This window comes from Lactuca saligna, chromosome 9, assembly GCF_052625555.1.
Source record: "Lactuca saligna cultivar CGN05327 chromosome 9, ASM5262555v1, whole genome shotgun sequence".
Classification (NCBI taxonomy): Eukaryota; Viridiplantae; Streptophyta; class Magnoliopsida; order Asterales; family Asteraceae; genus Lactuca; species Lactuca saligna.
This window is the reverse complement of record NC_136425.1, coordinates 108,052,166-108,074,637: the sequence shown is the minus strand read 5'-3', so window position 1 is coordinate 108,074,637 and position 22,472 is coordinate 108,052,166. Positions and strand designations below refer to the sequence as shown.

General features: G+C 35.0%; 1 non-coding gene across 1 annotated transcript; it reads left to right on the top strand.

Moving 5' to 3' along the window:
* The first annotated feature begins 22,006 nt into the window (after window positions 1-22,006).
* LOC145019129 (small nucleolar RNA R71) lies at window positions 22,007-22,108 on the top strand. Its single transcript, XR_013667448.1, has one exon. It is a non-coding gene; the product is annotated as a small nucleolar RNA R71 (small nucleolar RNA).
* Window positions 22,109-22,472: the final 364 nt, after the last annotated feature.

The following is a 22,472-nucleotide window of genomic DNA, read 5'->3' as shown; positions in this document are numbered from 1 at the left end:
GCATCGTCCCAGATGAATTGACAAAAGTCGACAAGTACGCAAAGGGACTTCCATGTGCCAGTACATCAGGCACCTACTCTAGAGGCAGCTATCTGGGCTGCTAGGTCTGTTGAGGAGATGATTAAAGGGAAGAGCCGCCAGCAAGGCACCTACTCTGGAGGCAACTATCTGGGCTGCTAAGTCTATTGAGGAGATGGTTAAGGGAAGAGCCGCCAACAAGGTTGAAGTTGGTGATAAAAGGAAGTTGGATGGATCTTTAGGGTCCAATAAGAAAAGTAATTTTTTGAAGTCTGATTCGAAGAAGTTTGGAGGAAGAGGAGGTGAAGCAAAATGGTGTGAGAAGTGCAAGAAGAAACACTTAGGGAAACGTGATGGAGGAGTCACTTGTTTTAAGTGTGGAAAGCCTGGGCACTATGCCAATGAATGCACCCTCGATAAGAAAGTTTGTTATGGGTGTAATGAAGAAGGGCACATCTTGAAAGACTGTCTGAAGAAGAAGGAGGCAGCAAGGCCCAATGTCCCACCGAAACCGAAAGCCAGAGCTTTCCAAATGACACTGGAAGCAGCAAGAGATGAAGCAGATGTCGCTTCAGGTACCTTTCTCCTAAATGGATTGCCTGCCAATATATTATTTGATTCAGGAGCTAACTACAAATTTATATCACATAATTTTGGTAGAAGACTAGCACTGCCTATAGATAAACTTAATAATACTATAGTTGTAGAAGTTGCTAGTGGCAAGTTCATACTTGTTAGTAATTGCATTAAAAATATCATCATCGACTTGAACAAGAATAAATTCCATGAGGAATTATTTCCCATTGAGTAGAATGGTTTCGACATTGTGCTAGGAATGGATTGGCTTAGTACGTACGATGCTGAGATACTATGCAAGAAGAAGATGGTAAGAGTAAATCCATCTGGAAAACAATCATTTATGGTGTACGGGGACAAACAGAGAGTAAATTCTGGAATCGTTTCCTTGATGAAAGCAAGAAAATGTTTGTCCAAAGGATGGACATCATACTTGGCATTTGTGATTGATACTAAGAAGGAGAAGAAGGAAATACAAAGTATACCCATGGTGTGTGACTATCCGGAAGTCTTTCCCGAAGATCTTCCTAGATTGCCCCCTGATAGACAAGTCGAGTTTCAAATAGACTTGTTTCCAAGATCAACACCAATAGTGAAAGCACCATACCGACTAGCACCGACAGAGATGAAGGAGCTTATGACACAACTTTAGGAGTTATTTAACAAAGTTTTTATTAGACCTAGTTCATCACCCTGGGGAGCTCTGGTGCTATTTGTAAAGAAGAAGGATGGAAGCATGAGGATGTGTATAGACTACCAAGAGCTAAACAAGGAAAAGGTGAAGAACAAGTATACATTGCCAAGGATTGATGACCTATTCGATCAGCTGCAAGGTTCGAGCCACTTTTCAAACATCGATCTTAGGTCACGATATCATCAGTTGAAGGTAAGAGAGAAGGATATCAAAAAGACTGCATTTAGAACGAGATATGGACACTACGAGTTCTTAGTTATGTCATTTGGACTGACCAATGCTCCAGAAGTATTTATGGATTTGATGAATAGGGTTTGTAAACCATTCCTCGATAAATCTGTAATAGTGTTCTTAAATGACATTATAATATACTCAAAGAGTCAGCAAGAGCATGGAAAGTACCTGAGAGAAGTATTAGAAGTTTTGAAGAAGGAGAAGTTGTATGCTAAGTTCTCCAAACGTGAATTTTGGATTCGAGAAGTCCAATTTTTGGGTCATGTGGTTAACCAAGAGGTAATAATGGTTGACCCATAAAAGATAGAAGCTGTAATGAAGTGGGAACGACCAAAAAGTCCCACGGAGATTCGAAGCTTTCTGGAATTAGCTAGATATTACCGAAGATTTATCCAAGGCTTTTCTTCGATAGCTTCTCCATTGACAGCTTTGACCCATAAAGGAGTCACATATGCATGGAGTGAGAAACACGATGAGGCATTCGAGAAGATAAAGAAGAAATTGTGTGAAGCACCAATTCTTTCTCTACCCGATGGAGTTGAAGATTTCGCAGTGTATAGCGATGCATCGGGAGTCGGGTTAGGATATGTTCTAACTCAAAGAGAAAAGGTGATAACATTTGTATCTCAACAATTAAAGGAGCATGAAAAGAACTACCCCACTCATGATCTGGAGTTGGCAGCGGTAGTTTTTGCCCTAAAGATATGGAGGCATTACCTCTTTGGCACGAAGTGCAAACTTTTCACTGATCATAAGAGTCTCCAGTATCTCTTTAATCAGAAGGAATTGAACATGAGACAATGACATTGGCTAGAGCTACTTAAAGATTTTGACTGTGAGATACTTTACCACCCTGGTAAAGCAAATGTTGTAGCTGACGCTCTAAGTTGGAAAGTAAACTTTAAAGAAAAAGGCCAACATCGTTACGAATTGAAGTTGTCTCGACGATTATGGAAAGTATCAAGAAAACTCAAGAAGAATCTTTGGAGAAAAATGACCGAAAGGAAGAACGTTTAGGCAAAACATTGGTATTCGGTACAAATAAACAAGGATTGAAAGTATTCCAAGATAGAATTTGGGTACCTAAGATGGGAGGAATAAGGGATCTTTTGATGGAATAAGCTCACAAAACCATGTACTTGATTCATCCAGGTAGCACTAAAATGTATAGGGATTTTAAACCCTACTACTGGTGGCCGACGATGAAGCTCGATATTGCAAAGTATGTGGTTGAATGTGTAACATGTGCAAGGGTTAAGGCACAACATCAGAAACCGTATCGGAGTTTAGAACCTTTACCTATACCCATGGGTAAATGGGAAGATATCACCATGGATTTTGTGACTAAACTGCCCAGAACGAAGAACGCTCACGACATGATTTGGGTAATCGTGGATCATTTCACAAAGAGTGCATACTTCATAGCAGCCAATGAGAAATGGTCTATGGATAAGCTTGCAAATGCTTACGTGAAGGAAGTGGTAAGACTTCACGGTATACCATTAACGATTGTATCAGATCGTGATAGTCGTTTCACACCAAGGTTTTGGAAAAGTCTATAGGAAGAAATGGGTACGAAGTTGTGTTTAAGTATAGCTTACCATCCACAGACTGATGGTTAAAGCGAAAGAACGATTCAAACACTGGAAGATATGTTGAGAGCATGTATCCTAGAATTCCAAGGTAACTGGGATGAGCACTTACCTCTGGTATAGTTTTCCTACAACAACAGTTATCATTCAAGCATTAGGATGGCACCTTATGATGCGTTGTATGGACAGAAGTGTCGTACGCCATCTCGTTGGCTTGAAGCTGGAGAAAAGTAGTTTATGGGCCTTGAGATAGTCCATCAGACTACTGAAAAGCTAAAAGTGATCAAGGAAAGGATGTTAGCAGCTCAGGATCGTCAAAAGAGTTATGCTAACAAGAAAAGACGATCGTTGACATTTGAAGTTGGAGATTCGGTTTTGCTCAAAGTCTCACCATGGAAGGGACTTATATGATTTAGAAAGAGAGGAAATTTGAGTCCAAGGTTTATAGGACCATTTAAAGATCTTCAGATGATTGGGAACCAAGCTTACAAGCTAGAGTTACCAGAAGAACTAGATGGTATTCATAAAACTTTCCATGTGTGTTACTTGAGGAAGTTTACGGGAGAAATTCCCGATATAATTCCAATTTTAGAGTTAAGGATGGATGAAAATAAGAGGCTAATTGAAGAGCCTGAGGCGATTGTTGACCGTAAGACTAAGAAGTTGCACCGCAAGATGGTTGACTTAGTGCTTGTGCGCTGGAAACATACGAATCGGCCAAACCTCACCTGCCACAGAGAGTGACATGATAAGTCACTACCCACATCTGTTTGCTAATGCATGATTCGGAGACAGAATCATCCTAAGGAGGAGAGAATTGTAAAACCCGTGTTTCTAGGCTAAACATTAATTTAATTGTGTAATAGTTACGGTCAACACTTATAACCTACTTTGAAATAATAAATAGGAATTATTTGAATATTATGTGATTTTATGTGCCTTATACTTAATTATAAGATATATTAAGTTGAGAATAAAAATAAGCGTCAAAATTAAAATAATAAATAGGTCCGATATCTATGAAGAAAGTTTTAGTGGTCGGGACAAGGATTCCGTAGATATAAAGAACGCCGAAATCCGATTTATAACGAAGAAGATATGACCTATCGAAGTTTTTGCATCAAAACCAGCTCGACACTTGAAACGTAAATTTTAGTTTATGATAAATTACTTTTTGTCCTTAGGAGTCTAAATGAAAGTTGTAGAGTACGCCTCCACCTATGTATGGATATAAAGAATGTCAAAAATGGAGTTCATATGAAAAATTTATGGCATTCCGAAGATTTAGCTTTTAAAAACCCTAAACTAGCTAATTCACGACGTGAGGTGTCATGGCCACCATCCAAAGCTAGGGACACAAATGGCAAGTCTACGGAGTGAATCATGAGATTCACGACGTGAGTCGTATGAGACTCATGACGTGAGTGTCATAAAAACTTACTATAAATTGCAAGATTGACCCATTCACTTCTTACACCAAATCTTCCTTCTCTCTCTCGTTTTTTGAAGTCGTTCCGCGTCCTGAGTCCGACGATCACGAGCCGTTGACCTTTTTTAGATTCTATCTACTCCCGCTACTAAAGTGAGTGCATATTTATTTTCATCTTACACATAGATATGAAGTATTTTATATAAATTACATGCTATCTGTGCCTACTGTCAGTATACTTGTTATCTATCTTAGACTAACAGTGTTATACATGTTTTAAATGATTTAAACTATATATGTATTTTATATCTACAAATATGTTGGGGTAAAACATGGGTAGATGAAATAGTTGGTGTGTGATGAAATAAAATGATGATAGGCCTCGATGTTGTTGTTGATCCAGTCATCTAGCAGAGTATAGATGACAACCATGGACTATTCTAGACAGTCAAGTGGAACGCTAGCAGGCCCACAACTTGTAGGTGTTTGAGAACGATGTGTTCACTGGTGTACTCGATCCCCCACATGGTTGCCTTTAGGACATTTATTGCTAAGGAACCCCCTTAGCAGTAGTGTCGATCTCGATGATAATCCTTAGGCTAGATCCCTTACAATAGGTGTTTTAGGGAAGTAAAGTGAGGATAACGGGAATGGGCAATCGGGTTATTATTGGTTGATCAAATTAATAAAATTATTTATTGCAGGTTGAAAAGCATGTGTGCTCACCAGGCTCCCAAGCCTGACTCACTTAGTTTTCTTATATACAGGTAGTGGAAAGAGAGCACAAGAGTGATGATCTGATGACAGATCAATGGATTATAGGCTACTAGAATAAATAGATATTATAATGCTTATGTTGTTTATGTTTATGCATTTGATCTGTATTAACAATGCTATCCCAAGGTTTTTAACATAATACATTTCTACAGAAATGCTTTGATAAATTCTTTTTTTATATTTTTTGTGAACAAATTCCGCATTATATTTCTGTAAAAATATACTCTGATTTTCAATTAAAGCATTAACAAATCGGTCTTTTCTAGCCGTGAATTCGGGGATGTCACAGTCTATTTCACCCATTTTAGTCTCTTTCAACTGGTATTCGGTCTATTGCACCCGCTTCGGTATCTTTCAACTTGTACTAGGTCTATTTCACCACTTCGGTCTCTTTCAACTGGTATTGGATCTATTTCACCCCCTTCGACATCTTTCAACCGGTACTGGATCTATTTCACCTCTTCAGTCTCTTTCAACCGAAATTGGGTCTATTTCCCCCCTTCGGTCTCTTTCAACCGCTATTAAGTCTATTTCACCCCTACAACTAAGCATACAATTACATACCAACAAGAGTCACAAAGACAAAGAGCACATACAGGCATATCAGCAAATGTCACAAAGACAACTAGCATCCTACATACATAAAGTGAAGAGACTCACCTGAATTCTTCAATAGAATCCCAATAGCTACCTTAGCAATAGAACATCGAACCCAAGCTTCCTAAATCCAAATCGAAACCAATTCATAGCCAACTACTTAATTCTACTCAACTTTTACCAAAAGTCAAACTAGTCAAAAAGTCAATGGTCAAAGTCAAAGTCAAAATTTTCAATTAGTAACCTTCCATGTCGTGGCCTTCCTTGGCCATGTCGTGGGCACAAAATTCCAAAGTCTTAATGGATAAAGCTTCCAACTTTATCCATTAGGAAGGTCCAAACCACCAAGATCTAGACGTTCAGTCTGAAAGGGGCCCAAAATGCATCTTTCTCAACTTAATACATTAAGTCCATGTCTCCAACTTCTAGATCTGAATCAACAAGATGTCTAGATGGATAAAGTTTCAAGCTTTATCCATAATAATGCCATAATCATCCAAGATCTAAACTTTAATACACCAAAATGACCTAAATGACAAAGATAGCTTGCATGGCTAAAAGGGGGAGCAAAAGATCACAACTTTTCTAGTCCATGAAGTCCAAGAAAATTTTTGAACACACCAAAAGATGTTGGAGTCCACTTAACTCCAAGATCACCCATAAAATGGACTAAAACTACCAAAAACCCCAAATGAAAAGATCTAATGAACCAGATAGCAAGATTGGAACTTTATACTCACAATGGTCCAGAAATGTAGTGCCTTTGATGGATCCAAACTTGAAGCATCTTCCTTGCAGCTAAGATAACCTTCTTGATGTTCTTATTTCATCAAAAATAACATAAAAAGCATCCAAGAGAGGATAGAAGAGAAGGGAGAATATCAAATCTTGAAGGTGGAGGCTAGGGTTTCTCCCAATAGGTTCTAGAGATGATGGAGGCTGATAAAATGCCCTAAATGTGCAACATTAAGCTTAAATACATTGAAAACCCTAAAAAGGTCATGGGCTTGGGCCTGACTAATCCCGTCACCATGGACTCTGGTGTGACAACCGTCAAAATTCGAGTTAGTTCTAGATTTGAATAAACTTAGTTACACATATAGGCACTACACATATTAGACTTAGTAACTAGAAGCTAAGTTATAACCTAGTGGAATCTTGGAAACAGATAGAGACAATGGATAATGTGCTTGGATTTCACATTGGTATGTGAATTCTATGACTACTTAACTGTAGTGATTATCCATATTCGGGTTACTCTTTGACTCGAACAACATTTCATGAATCATATACACACATCATGCACTTGACCTAGAAGTAGAAGTGAGTTCAAAGTCTCATAGAAACTTAAGTCAAAGTTGAAGACTAGGACTAGTATACTTGATTCCTCAATTTCGTTTGAAAATCACTACATAGAATGCCAATAAACCGATAAAAATAAATTATAAACATTATTTATAACGATAAAAGAGTTATAATACCATAAGATAATTTGAAGTCTCAAATATTCAATTTATTTTGATATTCAAAGTTTATTAAACTCCAAAACCCTAAAAGCCCTAAAAACTCATATTTATAAACTTTAACCTTAAAAGTCCTATAAAAACAATTATGAACCTTATAATATTATCTTATCATAATAATTATTATGAAATACAATTCAATGAAAAATGAAGATTTATTTATTTTCATTTACCCTTGATTTATAAGTCAAAAATCAAGAGTTTTATGCATAAAAACTAGGTTAAGGTGCACATTTTATAAAAAGTTGGATATTTTTATAAAAGATTTGAATTTTTATAAAAGAAACAAGAGAGAGGGATCCTCTCCTCCCTTAAAATCGGATTCCCCCTCCCCATATCTCTCTCTCACACTCTCATTCTCCAACACACACACATCTCTCTCTCCTTTCTCTCTCTAGAAAACTCTCTCTACCTTCTCTCTACTTTTTCTCTCCAAACACCACTCCATTCTCTCTTCCTCCCTCTAAGAACCAAGAAATTTTCCAGAAAACAAACCCAAGAACACTCCTCAAACTCGAAATCTTCATCATCTTGTGGTATTCTTGAAGGTAAAATCGATTTCTACTTCACTTTTCCTTCAAATTTTGCTCTTTTTCTTACACTTTCTCCTTCTTCATCTTCTTCAAACTCGTTTTCTTTGTGTTAAAATGGTTTTTTAGAACATCATGGATGTGTTTTAACACCATGCATGTATGATAAACAAGGTTGCGTGTTCATGATCTTAGTGCAAAAATCAATTTTAAGGATTAAAACATCAAACTCAAGTTAAAAGTTTTTGAGAAACAAATTTTTGTTCATAAATGAATGTATAAATTTTGATAAGTTTTAATATTTTGATCTCTGGAAACATAACTATAATATAAGTTTATCATGATATCTTTTAAAATATTTCAAAAGATTTACTCAAGGAAATGATGAAAACTCACTTTTCTAACCAATCATCATGCATGCAATCTGCCAGATTTCTTTACTTGACTTTAAACTGCCATATCTCACTCATTTCTTAACAAACTTTCATGATTATTTTTCTGAAATATCATATTTTGAGTTAACTCTCAAACACAACTGGTCTCACTATAAAGTATTAAATATCCGATTTTTGGAAATTTTTACAAAATGGTTGCGCAAACAGCTCTTTTTCTATGATCACCATTTTTGCCTTGCATGATCAATGGCCTTAAACCCAACCATAAATCTGAGGAAAAATAATTTAGAAACTTAACATATCTAGTGAATGATGGCTGAAATTTCGTGGCTTAAAACCTCACTGAATGGGCTACACAAATTCATGAACTTCAGCCACATTTACATCTCATGCACCATTGCATGCAACATTTCTTAACTTGTTTGGATTCATTACCCCCATTTCCCTTCTAAATAAATTTTGAACATTTTTACTTTTGAAATCCCTCACATGCATGTGATAATCTGGAAAATTTCAAGAGCTTTTATTATTTCTTTGATTTATTAAAATTATTGCTAAAACCATGGGCATAAATCACATAAAATACTTCCAGAGGTCAATAAATCCGGAATGCATTCATGGATGATCCTTATGGTGAATAATGACCCCTCACCAAATTTCATCAATTTTTCTTGTTGATTGATATGATTTCCGATTTTTCTTTTGTTAGGGTATAATAAATCACAAAAGCACTTTAGAGAGTGTGAAAATTGTATCTAACAATTTTCGCATACCTTACCTGTGATGGTTGACTCAAGAAAATAATTTCAAGATTTTTCATCATGTCTTACTATTTTTCCCAATTTTTGGTAATTATAATGATCTAAAAATAGGAAAAATAGTTCTGATTATCCAAAATTCATGAAAATTTACCAGAACATCATATTGTACAGTAGGAGGTTACATAAAAATTTGAGGAATATTCTCCACTGTAAACTATTTTTCTCTTATTTTCTAAAGTTAATTACACTTAAATACACTTAAATACACATAAATACCCAAAACCAGATTATACATTATGAAAACCACTTTTGATATTTTTCCCAGGTTATCTATACTGTAAATGATGTTATAAAAATTTTTGGTAATTTATTTTAACTGTTTAATATTATTTCTTCAATTAATGATTAATTAAAAGAATAAAACAAGGAAAAATAGAAATATCCACTGAAAAATATCTTTTATATTTTTTCCAGCCTATTTATATATAATAACAGTTAAATAAAAATTTTGGGTAATTTTGGAAACTAGTTTCTATTTATTTCAATTTTTATTGGAATAAATGCTCAAAAATCATAAAATATAATTAAACAGCATGGAAATCCATTTTTATATTTTTCCCAGCTTAGTAATGTTTAATAACAGTAATATAAAAAGTTTGGGGAATTTTTTTAACTCATTGCTATTTTTCATGAATTTATGCTTATTCAAGAAACTAAAATGGTGAAAAATAGTTAGACAAATCAAAAATTCAAGAAAATTTATCTTGAGGTCTTTGACTTCAATTAAAACTGAAATGCAAAGTTTGGGATATTTTAGAATTAAATTGATTTAGTTTTGAATGTTTAATCATTGGAACACCTCTAAAATGTTAAATATTAACATTTCAAAAATGGAAATTTTCCACTTAAATTGTTATATAACAATTGATTCTTTGAAACTTAATTTCCACAGAAAAATGTTTGTAACTTATCGATATTAAATTTTGACACAATATTGGCATAATTCTATTGTAGTACCATGTATACTAGTGTTAGATTTCGATTACAGACTTACTAGCGAATACCATTATTGTAGGAATCGATAGTGATACGAGTGGAGCATAGTCAAGGCACCATTTGCATCATCTCAATGCACATTGTGAGTATTCACGTACTCCCCTATTTTTAGTTTTTATGTTTTGGGGTGGAAAAGCATGTCCTAAACTTTTTATGTTCGTTGTATTTATTTTGACTTGTATGAAACTTGGTTGCTATATTTCGTATGTTTGTGTATGTTACTTTAATTCATGAGGACTGTATCGTGGTTAAGTCCCTGGAATCTCTAGACACAACTCATTAACTCTTTTGAGCCTATGGTTATTATGGATAGCGCTATCAGGAGGTAGACAACTCCTCACTCGCACGATTCGCTTGAGTGCATTTTACCATTTTATACACTATGTTTGCGATACACATAGTAGTCAATAGGGCACGATTCGGTCATTAGGCTTGGATTGTGAACTCATGAATGGAAACTTGATGCAGGTACTATTCTTTATACACATACGAAACTTGTATTCCCATGTAAGCAACGACACTTGTATACTTATTTTAGCAATGAAACTTGAATATTTATTTTAGCAACGAAACTTGTTTCTCATTATAGCAATAAACTTTGTTTCTCATTATAGCAATGATCTTTGCTTCTCATTATAGCAATGGACTCTATTTCTCATTACAACAACGAACTTTTACTACTGGAAACTTATATACATGTTTTAGCAATGAAATTGTTTGCTCCTTGTAGCAACGAAATTGACAGCTCATTTTAGCAATGAAACTTGTTTACTCGTTTGAGTAACGAACTTTATCTTCCATGAAAATATGAATGTTGCATCTTATTCGGGCAATATACTTTATTTCTCATGATAACAACGAACTGTGTTTACAAACTTATTTACTCCTAGCAATATACTTTTATTATTGGAAACTTTTATCAAACTTGGATTTCAACTCAGGAACCAATATTATTTTGTTAAACTTGTGAGTACTCACCAACTATTTTTATAGTTGACGCTCGTTTTACATGCTTTTTCAGGAATCATCGAGTAAGTGGCACTTAGGGACACCTCAATTTTAGGAGCATTCGCATGTGTTGTATTTCTATTTTCATTGCAATTTCTTTTAAAAGTTGTTCAAACCCGTTGTAAATTTGTAATGGTTTTTAATACTATGGTTGGTGTTGTCTTTAAACTTTTGCTATGAAACCCTTTATACTGCCACGCCTCGTGTTTCCGCTTTAGTGGGGTGAGACATCTGGTGCCCACGCCGTGGCCATGATTTTCACCCAAATCCATCTCAACTTTAAGCATCCATAACTTCTTTTCAACTTTGTTTTCGACAATCTTTATATCCACAGAAAGGTATTGATGAGCCCCATACTTCTATCTAGTTAATTTTGAATTAAAACATGTCAAACTAAAAACCATAATACATGCAAGAAGTCTAACATATAACTTTTCCCATTTTACCCTTTGGCTCCAAAGCACAAACCAAGGGCTTAGATCATATAACTGATATTATCAACATCCAATAGGGACTATATCCTATTCTCTTAAAGCCCAAGGCATTTACTGGATCCATTTATTTCCCATAATCCTTAAATAAGAAACTTCTCGAAGCATGGTGTTACATTGTGCCTCATTTTCTTTATAATCTCCTTTAATTTGGTTGAAAACTAACAAGGAGTCACAAAATACTTTTACCTTTGATTTGTTCATGCTTTGTGCTAGTCATAGACTGGTGAGTAAAGCACCATATTCTACCTCATTATTTGAACATGAGTATTCAAATCTCAATGAGTAAGTTGACCTATCTCCCTGTGGACTGACAATAATGATCCTAGCTCCTGAACCGTCTTTTCTAGAGGCTCCATCGGTATGTAGTTCCGACTCATCACTATTAAGGGTCGGTATTGATATCTTAGAGGAAGTTTCCTCAGTATGTACCGTCTACCAAACCTGGTCATCAGACAATTTCTGTTAGGAAATCTTCCAAGGCTTGGCCTTTGATGTTGAACCTTGGTTAGTAATTGATATCATGCTCCACCAATTCAATTTCACATTTAGCTATTCGCCCTGACCTCTCCGGTTTTGTCGAAATTTCTTAGATTTGTTGGTTCTTCAATACTAGAATGGGGTAAGCCTGGAAATATGGACGTAGTCACCTTGCTACGTACACGAAAGTTAGAACTAATTTTTTGAAAGTTGAATAATTTCGTTCAGCTCCTTGTAGTAATCTACTGAAAAAATACACTAGCATCTGCTTCTTATCTCTTTAGGCTATGAATATTGTACTAATCGCTTCTTGACTTGCTGAGAGATACATCGTTAGCAACTTGCTTGTGACTGGGCTTGCTAGTGTTGGAGGACATCAAAGTTGTTCCTTTACCTTTTGGAAAGCTTATTTGGCTTTTCTTGACCATGTGATGTTGTTTTTCCCTATGTGTGTCTTTGATGCTTGGAAGAAGGGCAAGGTATGCCTTGCTGACTTTGCCAAGAATATTTCTAGCGTTGCTAGTTTTTCGTTCAAGATTTGGATGTTTTTTTTATTCTATTGGGTATTTCTACTTTTATCAATGCCTCCACCTTCTTTGAATTTTATTTTATTCCCATCATTGTTATAACATGACCGATGAACTTTCCTCTTTGTGCCCCAAATATACACTTTTAGGGATTAAGTTTTATGTTGGTTCGTCTCAATCACTTCAAGGTTTCTTCTATGTCTTTCAAGAAAGTACTATTGTCCTTAATTTTGATCACCATGTCATCAACATATACCTCTGTATTTCTTCTAATTTGTTGCTCGTATACCTAGTCTACCAACCATTGGTATGTAGCTCATGCATTCCTCATCCTAAATAACATCTTTGTGTAATAGAATGTTCCTTCATGTCAATGGATAATTGCTTTATCTTCATCAGGTATTGCCATTTTCACTTGATGGTACCCTTTGTAAGCGTCTAGAAAGGGTATCCATTCGAATCCTCCCAACGAATCAATCTTCTATTTTATCTATGGAAGAGGATAGTTGACTTTCGGGCATGCCTTGTTAAGGTCAGTAAAGTTAACGTATATTCGCATAGTCCCATCTTTTTATACAATAGGTTTACTAACCTTTTTCGAAATTTCATAGCTCTCATAACCCCTGTCCCTACTAGGTCTTTCACTTCCTTGTTTATTATCTCATTTCTTTCCTTCTCCATTATGCGTTTTTTTCACGATTGGACTATGAATAGGATTGATATTAAGCTGATGTTCTATCAATGACATGGGGATCCCAAACATGTCCTTGGGCTTTCGTACGAATGTATCTGGATTCTTTTTCAACACGATTATCAACCCTGCTCGTGAGACTTTAGGAAACTCCAAACCTATCTTTATCTTCTGGTCCTTGTGTTTTTCATTGATAACGACTTCCTCGGTGCTTACGGATGCACTTCCTTTTTCTATAATAGACTCGATCATATCAGGTTGTATGGCATGATTGTGTTCTAGAGGACTCAAATTTTTTCTTTGGATTATCATGATTCCTTCCTCAAAGAGAAATATGAGTAAGCCATGCACCGTAGATGGAACCACCTGTAACTTCCACATACTTATTCTTCCTAACAACATGTTATAAGGCGATGACAGCCTTATTTTAAGGAATTATGTTAGGATGGTTTTTTACATGCTCCCTCTGTAATCCTCCAATATGAATGGAAATGATATCCTCCCGAATGGTCATACTGATTGACCAGAAAACCTACCACCGCCGACATGGCAAGTCGAACATAATTTTGAATGTCCCTCAAGAGGTATTTCAGGAAATGCTTATACATGATGTGGATTGAGCTTCTGTTATCCATGTAAATCCTTCTAATTAATGTTCTCCCCACCGCTCTTATAGTTATTAAATGTTTAATACCTTGGTGATAAAAAAGGTATCGAATTGTGATGGCTGAACTCAATGTTGACCACTCTCTGTTTTCTTGATCAAGTGATTGCTAGCTTCTCCTCCTCATATCATAGCAATATCGACTTCATATACTTGTGCATCTTCTTTTTTTGGAGAGCATTGTGCTTCCTATGTAGGTGTTTGGTTCTTCCCTTTTTCTCTCTTCATACTTTCACAATCTTCCATTGCATTACCTAGTTTTTTTTGTGGAAATCACAATACTTGTTTGGGTCTCAAATATATTTGTGTCTTTAGTCAGTATTTCCTTCTTTGTTCATATTTATTGGAATGTATTGCTTCATACATCCCCTATAGGTATGGTTGGTATTGGTCATAATGCCTGATTCTTCCTCTTCATACAAATCCTTGATTTCGACTGAATCGAGGGTTGTTATTAACAAATGGTGTAGGGTGTTTTTTGGTTTGCTCTACTCGTTTCCTACCTTTTGTGACTGCTTTTCCCTCCATTCTTGCTTTTTCTGCACTTTTTGGTTTTTGTCTTAGGAAGCGATTCACCTTGTGTATCATTTCATCAACGTTCGCTCACTCTCTGCCTACTAACTTGTGAAATAAATCTCCTTCCAAGATCACGTAAGTAAAGGCCACTATGATCATAGGGCCATCTCTTATTGACATCTTTCGACTTATTTTGCTGAACCACTTGAAGTAGACTTTATTGGATTCTCCTTCTCGTTGCCGACATGAATCTATTGTGTGTGCCTACTGTTGGAATACTCTTTATTGGATAAAACTGTTGTAGAACTTTTGACATAGCTCTACAAAACATCCTATACTCTTAGGGGGAAAACTTGCCAACCAATATCTACGGGAGGTATCTATAGTTATTGTGAAGTATAACATCCACAACTTCAGATCCATTGGAATCATTTTGATGGCCTACTAGAAATTTGAGACATGGCCGTCTAGATCTTCTGTTCCATCATATATCGGTAGTTTGGGTCCTTTTAGCCACTTTGGAATGGGCATTTTGTTAATGTTGTCCGTAAAGGGCAACTAAAATTTTAAGTTCTTAAAGCCCCGATGGTATTGCTTTGCTTCTACTACCTCTAGTGATACTTCTTGATCTTTTTGAGAGCATTTCTTTGCTTTTTTAGGATATGAAGGTCTTGAACTTCTTTTTTTTCTTTTCTGCTCGGCCCTCCTTCATTTCCTTTGCCTTTCACTTGTATTTTGTCTAAGTCCCTCATTTGACTGGTATGCATTGAAATTGATGCGTGTAATTTATATACTATCTAGCTTTAATTTATAACCCTAACCTAGTTAACTAACTAATTACACTTAGGCAGTGTACCTAGTCAAATTTATAGAATAGTTTAGGTAAGTCGTGTGTCAAACATAGGGAATGGATTTATCTAATAATATAATCACTAAAAACTAATCTAAAAACAATAAATAAAGAATGAGTGTATTTGATTTTGTAAGTTGAGATTAACTTATAACTGAACATTCAACTAAAAACGATTGTAAACAAAATTAAGAATATATTTACATTTAGCTTAGAATTCCCATTTTTCCTATGCGTAGTTTCTAAATATGGATTTATTCAATTGGTTATCAATTTAAATATAATTAGCATTCTTGATCCGATATCTTAATATTTTACCAATTCATGTAATACTATGTAATGATCATACAAATAATTGATTATTACTAATAAATATATCAAAGATAATTATTAATGATCAACAAAATTAATTAAATACAACTATGATCAAATTGTGTTCTCTAACATAGTTATAGTTGTTACCTATTCAAACCGTTGTTGCACACGATTTAAAAAAATAAAAAATAAATGGAAGACTGCTCTATTGCACTAACAAGTAGTACAACTAAGCATGGTCGATTCCTCAGGGACACTTCCTAAAGTCTATGCCTCTTTGCGTAAGGCACGTACTAATTATTGACAGGTGTATAAAACATAATGGGGTGGAGGGGGGTTATTTCTGAAAATTTAAACTAATAAAAGTCGAAAATCATATAAGAATAATATAATTTTAAGACTAGGAAAATTCAATAAAGAGAAAGCAATTTCAATTCCGTAGTGATTCTCCAAATCATGCAATTAACTTTCAACACGATAATTGAATTGTGCACTAGATTAAACTAGGTTTTAAATTTCATTAACAAGCTATAATGACCTCTATTACAAAAATCATTTAATCAAAATAAGCTCTTTGAATTAAACCTAGCTTTTTACTAAGTTAACAAAACAAGATCTTGATTAACAAAGAAAAGCAGCATTAGACACAGTGTAATTTCCCAGTAAAGTACAATACCACTCATATGCTCGGAGGCGTAAAAACTTGTTTGACCAATTCATATTAGAGTTAATCCTAAACACATAATTAATCCAATACGTGTTACTTTTTACTAACTAACCTAGACAGTTACGAATCCAGTCAATTAGCTAACAAGAATGATTTACAAACAATTAAAGTGGCCAATAGAATTGAAATCAAAATCAAACGTTCAACTAAGCATGGAATTGATCAAACTAAATACTAATCACAGTCAAACATCATGACTAATGATTAATCACATGAAAATGTTGCGTCTTATGAAACTAAAAATCTAATTTTTTAGCCTGTCATGGCTAAAAACGAATTACAAGTAGTAGAAATAGAATCTAAACGATAAATCTTACTAAACAGTGAAAAGAAATTGAATCGTGTCCTTCGGATCTGTGTTTGGCGCTTGAAAACCTTTGAAAATCGCCTCCCAATTGTCAGGAATCGCCAATTAGGGTTACTGGAAGGTTATATGGGTCTATTTATATGTCCAGAAGCAAAAACGACGTGCATGTGATCGCATGTATCAAGGTTGTAATCGCATGTATTGAAGAAAATGCATCTCAGGTCAATTAAATGAAGTACGTTGTTGTTTTGAGACATTTTGGCCAAGTTGCGATTGCATAGAGGGAAGTTGTGATCACATAAGCATTATTTTTTTTCATCCATCTAAACTTTTGGCACAAAATATCTCTGAAGTCAAGTTATAAGCCAAACATGCGATCGCATAGACAAAGTTGTGATCGCATGGACAAGACATGTGATTGCATGTCTTCAATTTTGTGCCTTTTTGATCGTCATTCTTCCTTCTGAGCTACTCTTGATCATTCCTCAACATCCTTCCTTAGTTTAGACTCAAGTTGAGCTCCAAAACATCCAATAATGCATCCCTAACTCATGTAATCATCCATGAGCTCCAAATTACCCTCAAAATCATAAAAAAAACATAAACAGTACAAGCATTCTACAAAATAATCACGAAACACACAATACATAAGAAAAATCAGGAGCTAGTTAGCTTTTTATAATAAAATACCGAGAAATTTATGCTAAAAGATGCATGTAAAATGCATGTAACAAATCTCCCCAAGCTTAGACCTTACTTGTCCTCGAGTAAGGAAAGGATAAACATTGGAAATGGAATTAAGGCTAAGGGTAGAAAGGGAACAACCTAAAAAGACTAACAACTAGAAAAGGGAAAACTAACTAGCAAGATCAACAGAAAAATTAAAAAGAACAAGGAATAAAATATGCATGCAAAAACAAAACAAAATGATAAATACCCTACACTTTCCTTTTGCTTTCCCTCAAGCAAAATTGATTTTATTATCATACTATCACATTAAAACCTTATCTACCAATATCGCATAAGACAATCCATTTTGAGCTTCTCCATTACATCAAGACCATAATGTATATATTTTTGTCTAATTTTTTCTAAGAACCTCCTGAATCCTAAATACTTACGATCTTTATAAACACTTCCCCATTTCTTTTGAACAACATTCATTTTATGCATCCCTCTGAATCCCTCCCCAGAAAACTTTCTTAACCTCAAAGTAGTTTTTGTTACGCTCCCAAGCATATACATATGGTAAAATAACCTAGAAATAAAAATTACAATAAATAAGAAGTTGGCAATTTGCCATATTCTTAAACTTGAGTGTTCGATAATTTGAACTTTCTGAACGTTTTTTCATAATATTTCTTGATCTTCATAGCTTTGTAGACTCCTATACACTCAAACTTTGTAAGTTTTTTCTTGTCTTTTTTTTTTTTCTTTTTTCACCTTTTTTCACTCAAAACTAAAAATCCTAGGAAAACATATGCTTAAACAAGGGGACTTAAATTCAACCCTTATTGGTTATAGGTATTAGTCTAAGGTGAAATGACTACATAAGCAAGGTTGTGTTCTTGTTCAATGAATTTATTAGGACAGGAAAGCCACAAATACACTAGAACATATACTGGCTCAAATAACCATTGAAACTCGCATCAGATCCTCCCAAACAATACTGGCAAGATAGATCTCAACATGATAATATATTAATTTTTAACTAGATTCAATTTAGATTATTATTTCAAATATTTCTAATAATGTTTTTTAAATCCTAGTCATTTTCTTTCAATTGTTATCAGTAAGCTTGCATTCCTAAATTCAGCCCCCTACCCCCACACAAATTTGATGCAATGTCCCGATTGCATATTTAAAAAATTAAAGAACATAAAAGTAAAAAAGGTGAAATTGGAACACACTCCCCTGGGACAGTAGTGACAAGATCGAATTCTTGAAAGTGTATGGAAAGCTTGCAAAGCTTGAAATATGTACTGGAACTAGACTTGGGCAGCTACTTATAAATTGGCCGAATAAAAGTGTGAACCAAAAACTCGCATTTTCAAAAAGTGTGTAAAATCTTCAAAGTAAGACTTGTACTTTAGCCAAAACACGGTAAAGCATACACCACATTTTATGGTCAAAAGAAAGAGCATAAACATGATTTTTATATCTCATGTCTTGAATGTAGAGAGCCACGATGTGAGACTGAATTAACTAGCGTAGGAAACGTGAAAATATGATGCTCATGAAGTGAGGTATAAGTCTCACATCGTGAGCACTGGAGCATGGCATAATATGTATCTTCTTTAAAGTCATCATGTTGTGCAAACTCTATTGCCATATTAAGTTGTTACAAAATATTTTAAGGCCATATTTTCTGTAACTCTTTCCTTTCTTCTCTAAAATTGCACACGATGGTCACCCCACACTTATCAAAAAGTGTGGTCTACTGTTTTAAAACTCTAACACTCTCAACTTCTCTCTCTTTCATATTCTTTTTCTCGATAAATTATAAATTCTGAAAACAAAACAAACTCTAGGTTGCAAAAAGAAAACAACATTCATCATTCATTTACATCACTTAAAACAAACCAAAATAAAAAAATAAAACACATCAAAAATAAAGCAAGAATAAAAATAAAAACTCAAACTAAATAAAAGGATAAATAAGCCATCATGCATCATCATCATTGTCTCCATGTACTCTACTAGACCTGGTCCTGAATTTTTGTCCCAATGACCAAAGCTCTTCTCAAGTCGGTATGAAAGGATAGTTAGGTGGGATGGTGGTTGGATGCTCTATATGGAAGTGGGAAAATAATACGTCCATGGATTGGTTGTGATAATTTACACCCCCTCGAAGATTGTCTAAATAAGAACCAACCCGACCTTAAAATGAGTCAGTGGGTATACCTCTAGTGTAAACATCCTTAAATTGTAGGTGAGGTTGACCCCGCTCTACTCTTCCTCGTGGGCTTTAAAGTTCAGGATTGCACCTGTAATACCTGCAAAACTAGAAAATCAACCAAACCCAAACAAAAAAACCACATAATTAGCATTAACAGAGAAACCAGTGAACTGGTTGTCCAATTCTCATGTCGTGGGCTTTCAAGCTCACGTCGTGAGTTATGATAGCAGTAACAAGAATCAAACATAAATTCAGTCAAATTGAACTCAAATAATGCTAAGGGTTTGCTTTGATAGTCGATCTAAGTCCAAATATTCAACATGAAGTAGCAATTTCACAAGAAATCGGACCAATGTTGTTATATTCATCCTAAGAACAAAACCTAACTATAAATGTTTGATATCAGGAAAATTAATAAGTTTAAAGTACAGTAATCATCCCTTAGTCGTAATGGAAACACGAAAATAAGAAAATCGGATGAAGTTTTGCAGAAAATCGAAGTGGGGACCAGAAAACCTGAGTTCTCATTCATAAGTGGTTTTTTAAGAAAATAAAAGTAAAATTTCCCTTAACCAAATAACTGTTGCCCCCCCCCCCCCCCCCCATTATAAGCTCATGCCGTGAGACCTGGAGCTCACGTCATGAGTTTTGAATTGAAGGAACATTAGGTATTTAAAGTTTCCCCATGTCGTGGTGCATATCCCATATCGTGAGAACTGATAAAGTGCAAAAATCATTTTGTTAATCTTTTCTTTTAAAATTTCCACCACTCTCCAATTAAAATCCCACACTTGATTTTAAAAATTTGAGATGAGTAAGATGACTTATCCAAAAAATTAAATGAAAATGAAAAATTAACTAAATATAAAAGGAAAAATAAAAGAAAGTGCAAACCGAGATTGGGTTGCCTCTCGAGAAGCGCTTCCTTTTTAGGAGTATTGAGCCAAGCTCCTTCCTGCTCTACATTGTGTCAGTTGGGAGCAGAATCTCCCTCTTCTCCTTTTGCTCCTTCCACCCCCTCTTGTACGCTTGAACTCTCCTTATGTATGCTTTCTTTGAATATTCCTTTTTCATTTGATGGTTGCAAGTTTCAAGTTTTCTTTTCACTCCTTGAGATTTTTCAACATTTTATCTTTATCCTTGTTTTCAGATAGTCCCTTATTGTCTATCTTCATTCCATTAAGCTTTGCCTCCTTGCATTCTTGATCATCCTCTTCTTCCATCTTTTTTGGTATGTCTTCCATGATTACCATGGAACATTGTTCATTAAAAAACACCTTGGAAGTCTTCTCTAATTGTTTGCGAGTTTCAAGAAGGTCTTGAAGAAACTTTGCATATTAAGGAATTTTCACTAATGATCCAATGAATGAGGTAAACTGGAATACCCTTGACCTGTTTGATAAATCTTTTATGCTCTTTATCTAATGCATGTTCCCTTGCTCAAGAAGGAAAAGGTAGCAGAGGTTGATATGGTTTAACACTAGATGGATCTTTTTTGTTCAGACTGAGCCCACAACGTGAGCATTTAATCCTCACGTCGTGAGAACGACACATTAGCCCTATATATTTCTTCAAACTTCATTCTATTTGTCTATGGATCGAGTTTCTTTGAGGTTTCATTATGGATCTCTATAGTCTTTAAATGAAGGTCTTCTTCTATGGATATAGCCATGACATGTGGTTGTAATTTTGAATCAGAATGTTTTTGTGGTAACCTTTCATTCACAAGTGTATTCAATTGCCCAAGTTGAGTCTCGATATTTTTTATGGAAGCTTGATGATTTTTCATAGTAGCATCAGTAGCATCGTCTCTTTTTTTAAAGACTTCCATAAACCTATTAAGAATTGACTCGATATCCATCTTCTTCTCAGGTGGTCGTTGATCTTTTTGGTAGTAGCCTCGTCCGGTTTGCCTATGTTTTTCTTCTTTTTGTTTCTTGTATTCCTCATATGGCAACCACTATTTCTTAAGCTTCATCATATATATCACCATTAAAATAAAACACTTACGCCTTTCTATTTCCTTATTCATCCAAATCACAATCTTTAGTTAAGTATAGCCCATTACACTTTTCCCAACCAACTCTTATAGCATGCATAAATTGATCCAATTTTGTCATTCTTCGATCCATGTTCTCTAATTTTGCCAATATCACTGCCATGTTAACGTTCCTTCCATTGACATTTCCTCTTACAACATCTTCTCGTGGATTATGATATTCTCTTGGATGCTTTGCAAATTCTTCTATTAATTCCTTAATGGTGGTCGTTTCTTTCTTTGTCATTGGTCCTTGAGAGTCAAGGAGTTTCCTTGTTGTATAGAAAGTAGATACTTTTTGTTGCGCGTTCAAGTCATGTACAATTTCTCAAAAGGCCTTTATATCTCTCCTAAGCTTAATATAAGAATTTTCCATCTTCTTGTTGAAAAGTAGCAATCTTTTCCTTGAGTTTAGATATCTTGGAGGGAGGACTAAATTGCTCCATAAATGCTTCATGAAGGTTGAACCACGTCCTTATTGTTACAGGAGCTAACAAATTCAACCGTATATTTTCATCTCCAGTAAATGTCACCATAAGAATTCTCATTAATATTTCATCTCTTGAAACATTTGGAACATTGAAATAATTAGCAGTGTCCAAAACTTCATTGATGTACTTAAAAGCATCTTCATAATCTTTCTTGGAAAAAGGTACATCCTTAAGCATTGATAGAATATGCCCCTTGAGCTTAAAACCTCTGTCAGCTGGAATCTCGGGTGGCACAAGACCTGGACCGTTGTAATTATGCATACTTTTTCTTGTACTCCCCCATTGG